This window comes from Cryptomeria japonica, chromosome 4 (assembly GCF_030272615.1).
Source record: "Cryptomeria japonica chromosome 4, Sugi_1.0, whole genome shotgun sequence".
Classification (NCBI taxonomy): Eukaryota; Viridiplantae; Streptophyta; class Pinopsida; order Cupressales; family Cupressaceae; genus Cryptomeria; species Cryptomeria japonica.
In genome coordinates, this window is record NC_081408.1 from 337,961,971 (window position 1) to 337,969,618 (window position 7,648).

Consider the following 7,648-nt stretch of genomic DNA (forward strand, 5'->3'; position numbering starts at 1 on the left):
TGACAACATAGCAAATTTTGACAAATTATGACATCACACACTTGCCTTCATGTCAAAGGTTACAAAGTGGACACACAACATCTCTAGGAACCCTAGACACCAAAAACATAAATAAAATACCCATACAAGGCTTGTGACCAATTATAAAACTTTAGAGCCTTATGGCTTATTACATAGCATTGGTAGAATTGGACCTACCATATCCATTTAGGACCTACACAAGAAACCTTCAAGGCAACATATCATGTTTCTTTCAAACACATTTTATAGCACACCTTTGAGTGCCCCTACACCATACTCTGCTGGAAAAGAAAGCTCAAGTCCCTTGAGTTTCCAATCAAGTGATTGAGGTGCCATGCGTGATGATATCACTTTCAAACATCAAAGTAGCTTCAGACTCAGGAAGGTCCTTCCACTTGACCAAGTAGTCATTGTAGACCCCTCTTCTAGTTTGTTTTATCACTTTGGAATTAAGGATACTCTCCAACTCCAATGGTTTTATCGATGGTAAATCCTTCACATAATCTACATCCTCTTCCACAAGAGATGAACCAATTTCTGCATCAGGTAAAGGACCTTTGAAGGCTATCAAATCATATACATTAAAAATGGGAGAGATCCCCAAATATGGTGGAAGTTAAACCTCATAAGCATTGTTACCAAATTTATGAACCACCTGGAGAGGTCCTATCTTCTTCATGAGAATCTTAGAGGGGTGGCCCTTGGGCAACCTTTCCTTCCTTGAGTAGGCCATTACCAAATCTCCTACCTGAAATAAACATCCCTTCTCTTAACATCTACCCTGAGTTTATATTTTTCTTGACTTTTGTGAAGTGAAGTCTTGACTTGATCATGGATCTCCTTCATAGTGATGGCAAAGTATTTTCCCTGAGAATTCCTTTCCATACCTCCAAGGTCTCTAAGTTCAAGTATACCTCTAGGATGTAAGCCATACACAACTTCAAATGGGCTTCTCCCTGTACTTCTTTTAATTGAATCATTATATGCATATTCAGCTTGCCCAATCACCAAATCCCAACTTTGTCCATGTTGCTTGGTAAGACATCTCAGAAGATTGCCAAGAGATCTATTAACCACCTCAGTTTGGCCATCAATCTGAGAATGGTATGCTGAAGAAAATGATAGATTGGTACCCAATTTCTTCCAGAGAGTCCTCCAAAAATGACCCACAAACTTGGAGTCTCTATCAGTGACAATATTGAAAGGTAGACCATGTATCCTTACAAATTCTTTGAAGAAGAGACCTGTAATATGAGATGCATCATTTGTGCATTTACATGGTGTTGTCCTCGATTTCAACAGGACCAAAATCATGAGGCAACCCTACGAAATTGGTCTATTTCATACCTTACGACCTCCGAGAGAGCTTGATCGACTCCATCGGTTAGCTCATTTAGCTTTTCGCTTTTCATTTTTATTGTTTTTAAGTTTTTAAGATTTGCAGTTTTACCTGTCGGGTTCCTTCTTTTCAAAGGTAATTGCACATCATACTTTAAAGTCCAATGTGCAAAGGTTTGGTTTTCCCCTACAGATCAGACTTTAAAGTTCGACCTGCAGGTAATCCTTCCCCTACAAATTGAACTTTAAATTCTGGCTTGCAGGTTGATTTGTCAAAAGTTGCATGTCAGACTTTAAAGTCCAACTTGCAAGGGTTTTAGTCCTGCATGTCGGACTTTAAAGTTTGACATGCACTGGGCAAGTAGCATTCATGAGCGCATTTACTGCTAATTTTTGGGGTTATTTATTAATTATTTGAGGTTATTTATTCATTTTGTTTTGAGTTTTCTCCTCTACGCGTGCCCTCCTACTCCTCTCCTCATGAATTCAACTTTGATTCATCGCCAATCATTCAATTTTCTTCGGTCACATGGATTCAGGTAGGGTTTCTATTTGTTTTATAGTTTTTCTTTTCCTTTTGCGTTCATTTTTTTTGTTTGTTGTCAGAAGACAATCGGACATTAAAATCTAATTGCTCTTAAACCTTCTCTTCGGGTTGAGGGCAATCAGACTTTATTGTCTGATTGCCCCTTTGATCCATTTTACTTTCCCCCTCCCCTTGCCTGCATGTCAGGCTTTAAAACCCAACATCTAGGCTGATATATGGAGATAACTCTTCACATATTAGACTTTAAAGTCTGATATGCAAGAGGATAAACCTCACATATCGGACTTTAAAGTCCGATATGCGAGAGGAGATTGTCTGATTGACATGTCAGGCTTTAAAACCCATCATGTCAATCGGTTGCCCTTCCCCATCACATCGGAATTTAAAGTCCGATGTGCTAGTCTTTCGAATGATTTACATCTACACATCAAACTTTGAAGTCTAATGTGCTAATGATTTTTACTAACTTGCACATCGGACTTTAAAGTCCGATGTGCTAATGACTTTCCCCAATTTGCACATCGGACTTTAAATTCTGATATGCAAGTAAAGATGTTTTATCCTTGCACATCAGACTTTAAAGTCCGACGTGAAAATTTTGACTCCTAAGGTGCAGATCGGATTTTTTTTCTCGACTTGCCATTTTTGATAGTTTTGTTCCCAATTCTGTTATGAGTCCGATTTTTCGATCCAATTGATAAAGTTTGGTTTTATCGATGATGATAACTATCAAAGAAGCTAATCCTCATTGTTGAATGCAGTAATTTGCAAATTTCAAGACCTCCTCCCAACAAATCAAAGCCTTCTTTGAGTCAATTGGAATCTTCACTGGGTAAAACATCAGCAAAAGAAGATGAAGTACAAGTATGATAAATACTTGAATTTGTACCCAGAGAGCTCAATAGATTCAAACATCAAGGAGATCAAAGACATAGAAATTGGTCATGTTAGTATGCAGGAGTTTATTGATCAAGTTGAGAAAGCTCCTTCTTTCCTAACAAACTTGATCAAATATGAGTTGCATAAATATGCTTCCTTCCCAGTTGCAGCTCATGATCCATATTTTTGTACTTGCAGTGGTGGATCTCTTTGATCTGAATACAAGATAGGTTAGGGATGTTGACCAAAATGTGATCATGACTTTGGATAGTGTTTTCTTCAACAATGTTTTCAAAGGTTCTTTAGTCGAGGAAGCAGCCGACATTTCTCAAGAAAGTGCTCAAGAGTACTATGAGAAAAATGAGGTCAAATGCAAGAAAGTGATCAATACAATGTACCTCTCTGCTGCCATAAATTCTACCACCTCGCGATGGCCTAAGTATTTCCACAAAAATGACTTCAATGAGGAGTACAATGATATGGTTACCATGCTGGCAAGAGTGAAGGGTTTAAAGGATTCTCATTACTTTCAAAGATGGATGTGTTATTACATAAATTTAATCAAGAAAGAGGCTGCTAGGATTGATTGGGGTCAGCAAATCAGTGATGCACTCTGTGCACAGTTGAAAGATGTCAAAGTGACATTGAAATTTTATATGACCTCTTACCTGGTTTATGCAACTGCTTCTATGAGGTAATGTCCAGGTTTATCTACCAAAAGTGATAGGAGATTAGTACCTGTTTGGGAATACTATGATCAACTCACGATCAAGAATCAAAGTAACCATTTTAGAAGAGTTAATGATGTTTTCTTTGCTGTGTGGAGATGTATGTTTGACAAAAGCCCGCAGAAGAAAATATTATCAGAGGCTACATATAACAGGGTGTCTCATTTTGGATATTTTTTTCTTCAATTTCCAACGTTCACTTACATCTGGATAGGGTGTTTCTCAAGTGAACCTTTCATTTTACCAAGGCATCCTTCTGACAAAATCATTCTCATGGAGTTGTGCCAACAACTAATCTATGTGAATGAAAAGAAATCACAAGAACATAAGACCAGGTTGAAGTTCCCTGAATCTATTGGTAGGTACTCAATTTTGACAAATCCCAAGGCCAAGAACATGGAGGAATAAATGCAATGGAATACTATGAGAAGATTTTCAAGGCACAAAATAATTTTAATTTTTCATAGTATGAAGAACAAGCTCAAGATAAGTTACACCCATGTTTTCAGATTTGAGGATGTATGGGCGGATTCCCAAGATGAAGAAGACATAAGAAGGATGGCTTTCAGTCATCTTACCCTAGAGAAGATTGAAAATTTAGATTTGGTGAAGATCCCAATGACCATGGAAGACACTAATGACATAACAGACCTAGTCTATTATGAAAAGAAGATTGTCGACTCTCCACTTCCATCAGTGCAATGGTAAAAAAAGGAGAGTAAGTCTATCACTCAAATAATCTCTCCCATTTTGGCAAACACCAATGCATGGTTGTTAAAAAGGAATCTTAGCATGAAACAACTTCATGGTAGTTTTGGAGATGATGATAATAGTGATGGCCTGGTTGGTAAGATAGCTACAACTAAAACAAGAACCAAGAGCAGAGCAGATCCACAAGCACTATCCTCAGCCCCTACAATGCAATCTAAGGGGAAAGGACCCAAAATCAAGTTCACAATTAAAGGGTCCAAAAAAGGTGAATCAACTTCAATAGCACAAGAGACAACCACAAAAGAACTAGAACAACATCCTGCTAGAGATACTGAAAAAGAGAAGGAGATGAAAGAAGGTGAAATTCCTCAACAAGAGGAAGCACTTGTTGAAGAAACATCACATCTTGGTGAAGTTAATGTCATGACCACTTCACAGGCACCTACACATCTAGAGGTTACTATTCATTCCATTGAAATTGACTCGGATCAAGAGGATGAAGAGTTGAATTTGGATATGCCACAATCAGATACTGCTCGACAATTTTTCGCATTATCCAATTTTTCTAGTCTAGATGATATTCCTTCAACCACCATTGAATCTTCAATGTTAGAGTTTTCTGAAGCTATGGAGCAAGCATTTGTGGAACAACAAATGATGACTTTACCTTCTACGGTGGTCATAACAGAAATTCCACCTCTGGTTAGTACTAAAATTATTTCTACTGCACCTTCCACTCTCCCCTCTATGGTTGTAACTAAAGAAAGGTTAGCATCAATAGCTTTTATTACATCAATAGGTATATCACTAGATACTTCAGCACTGATATCAATAACGACATCTAAAACTGCTATAAGTTCAAGCCAGTTTGCTCCTGAAATATCTAGTGACACTCAACAAGAAGCTACTACTCCACCCACCAACCCAAAATTACCACCTTGGATGGAGGTAGTAGCACCTAAGAGGAAGAAACAGGTCATTTTTCCTGATTTGTTTGATTTTGAGCAGTTGGTTCCTCCAAAGCCCAAAGGAGCCAAGAAGTCGAAAACTGTCTCTTAAGTGTTAGTAGAATTGGCTTCTAAAAGGAAGTATGTTGAGGTCATGGTACCATCATTAGATAAGAATAAAGATGATATAAAACCCGACGATTACACCATGCAAACCATAGAGCTTGGGGTGGAGACGTATGAGAGTGTTAAGATAGATTCTCAGACAACTTTTAACTCTTTGTTACAAATATTTGACCAAGAGAGGGATGGGAAAAATGAATTAAAACATAAATGTGAATAATTGGATAATGTTCTTCTGAAAGTTACACAATCCTCTCAGGAAGTTGAGCCCATAGGATCCTTAATGGACACTGAAGCTCTTAAGAAAATTGAATAGGTAGGAGCCAAGGGTCGAGTGGTGGACGAGTTGATTGCACGACTAAAATCAGAAGGGTCTCATCTCCTAAGTTCAATAGTTAGGTTATTGGCTGATGTTGAAGTGATCCAAAGCAGATGCAAAGTGTCAAAACTTCATTATCTCAGGAGATTGAAGATATTGAGAAGAGTACAATCCTTTGGAGCAAAATGGAGGACTTCAGAATAGATGTCCTCATTGAAAATAAAGTGTTTTCTTCAAGGGAAAAATATATCCAAATCTTGTCGCTATTGTCTCATAAGAAAGAGACAATAAGGTTGATGATTGTAGAGCTGGATCAAGAGAGGAAGGAAGGTGATGATGAGATTGATCTCATTTCTGCCAGAATTGCTAACCTTCCTTATTATCTATATGATGACAATTAGAATCTCGTTACTAGTGATTCCATTACGAAGGAATTTCTTTCCTTAATGGATCATTGTACGGGATGGGATTTCTCACTTGGCACATTTGATAAGTTACTAGAGATCCAAGTTAGTTTTGAGGTCCTCACATCCATGTTGAAAGACGAGAAAAAGAAATATGTAAAGGCTGAGGATACGATTTTTAGTGTTCGTGTGATCATAGATTCTACCCCAATGCCAGACGAAGCAGAGATGAAGGCCATCCTGACTAAGTTTGAAGACTTTTATAAATCAAACAAGGCGGAGAAAGAAGAATGAAGTGTCCCCTATTAACATTTTCTTTTCATGTAGTTGCATTTTTAAGTGTTGCAAGTTTTCTCCCAGCTGCATAATTTCTTTCTACTGTAGTTGTAGGCAAGTGGAACTGTGCAGTTGAATTAGTCAACTATGCCCACATTTTTCTCCACTCCTTTCATATATAAAGAGGACCCTCATTTGTATATTTTTATTTTGAATTATGCTAAGCAAAACTCTGCTGAATTTTTGCCTCAACTAAGACTTTGAGCTTTTGTTGTGAAGATTTGATCAAGCAAATAAAGAAAGCAATTTTATTTGATCCCAAACTTTATGTTGTGTCAAAAATTGTTTATATGAGTTGATGTTGTTACATTCATGACTTATATATGTTCTTGAATTTTTTGATATTGGAGGTATTGTTAAGTGGGTAAAAGAGCTCTTGAATTGTGAAAGTAGACTTCGTGCTCCTTGAATATTTAGGAAATTTTCTATTGTTAAGTGATTAGTAGTAGGCTTTGTATTGTTGTTGTTGCTTGTGGTTTTAATGATTAAGGAATTATACTTGAATACTTTGAGCTACAAGTTGAATTCCTTACCATTGTCATAATTAGTTTAAGTTAGTGTTATACTCAAGAAAGACTTTGTGCTTCTTGCTTATAAAATTTTGGTATAGTTTGTTGGATTAATTCGTTCATTTCCTTAAGTATAAAAGTGATAGGGAAATAGTAACAAAGTAGAGGGAGAATACATAGACTCTGAAAAAAAGAGTTATATGCCTGAAACTAACCCACATATTTTAATTTCTTATTAATTAGAAAATAAATTTAAAAGGGAACCTCCCCTTGATGAGAGGAGAGATTAATTTCTCAACATAGCTGTGTGTGAATCATATATTTTGATATTGGTACGCTAGTGACAAAATATTCACCCAACACATGGCACAAAATGAGCCATCTTGCTGAACCTATCAACAATGACAAAGACACTATCAAACCCCCTAGAAGTTTTGGGCAAACCAAGTACAAAATCCATACTAAGGCTTTCTTAAGGCCTAGTAGGAACCGGTAAAGGTTGATACAACCCAACATTAGTAGAAACTAATTTTTCTCTTTGATAAATGGGGCAATGCTTCACAAATTTCCTTACCTCTGCTTGCATCTTACACCAAAATTAAAACCTTTATACCTACTCCAAAGTTTTATCTAAACCAAAATGACCGCCAAGGCTGCCATTGTGCTTTTCCCTAATGATATTCTCCCTCATAGAGCATTGAGGAATACATAATTGATGCCCCTTAAAGAGAAATCCATCCTGTAACATGAAATCAGGTAACTCAACTTGAAAGTAATCATAAAACT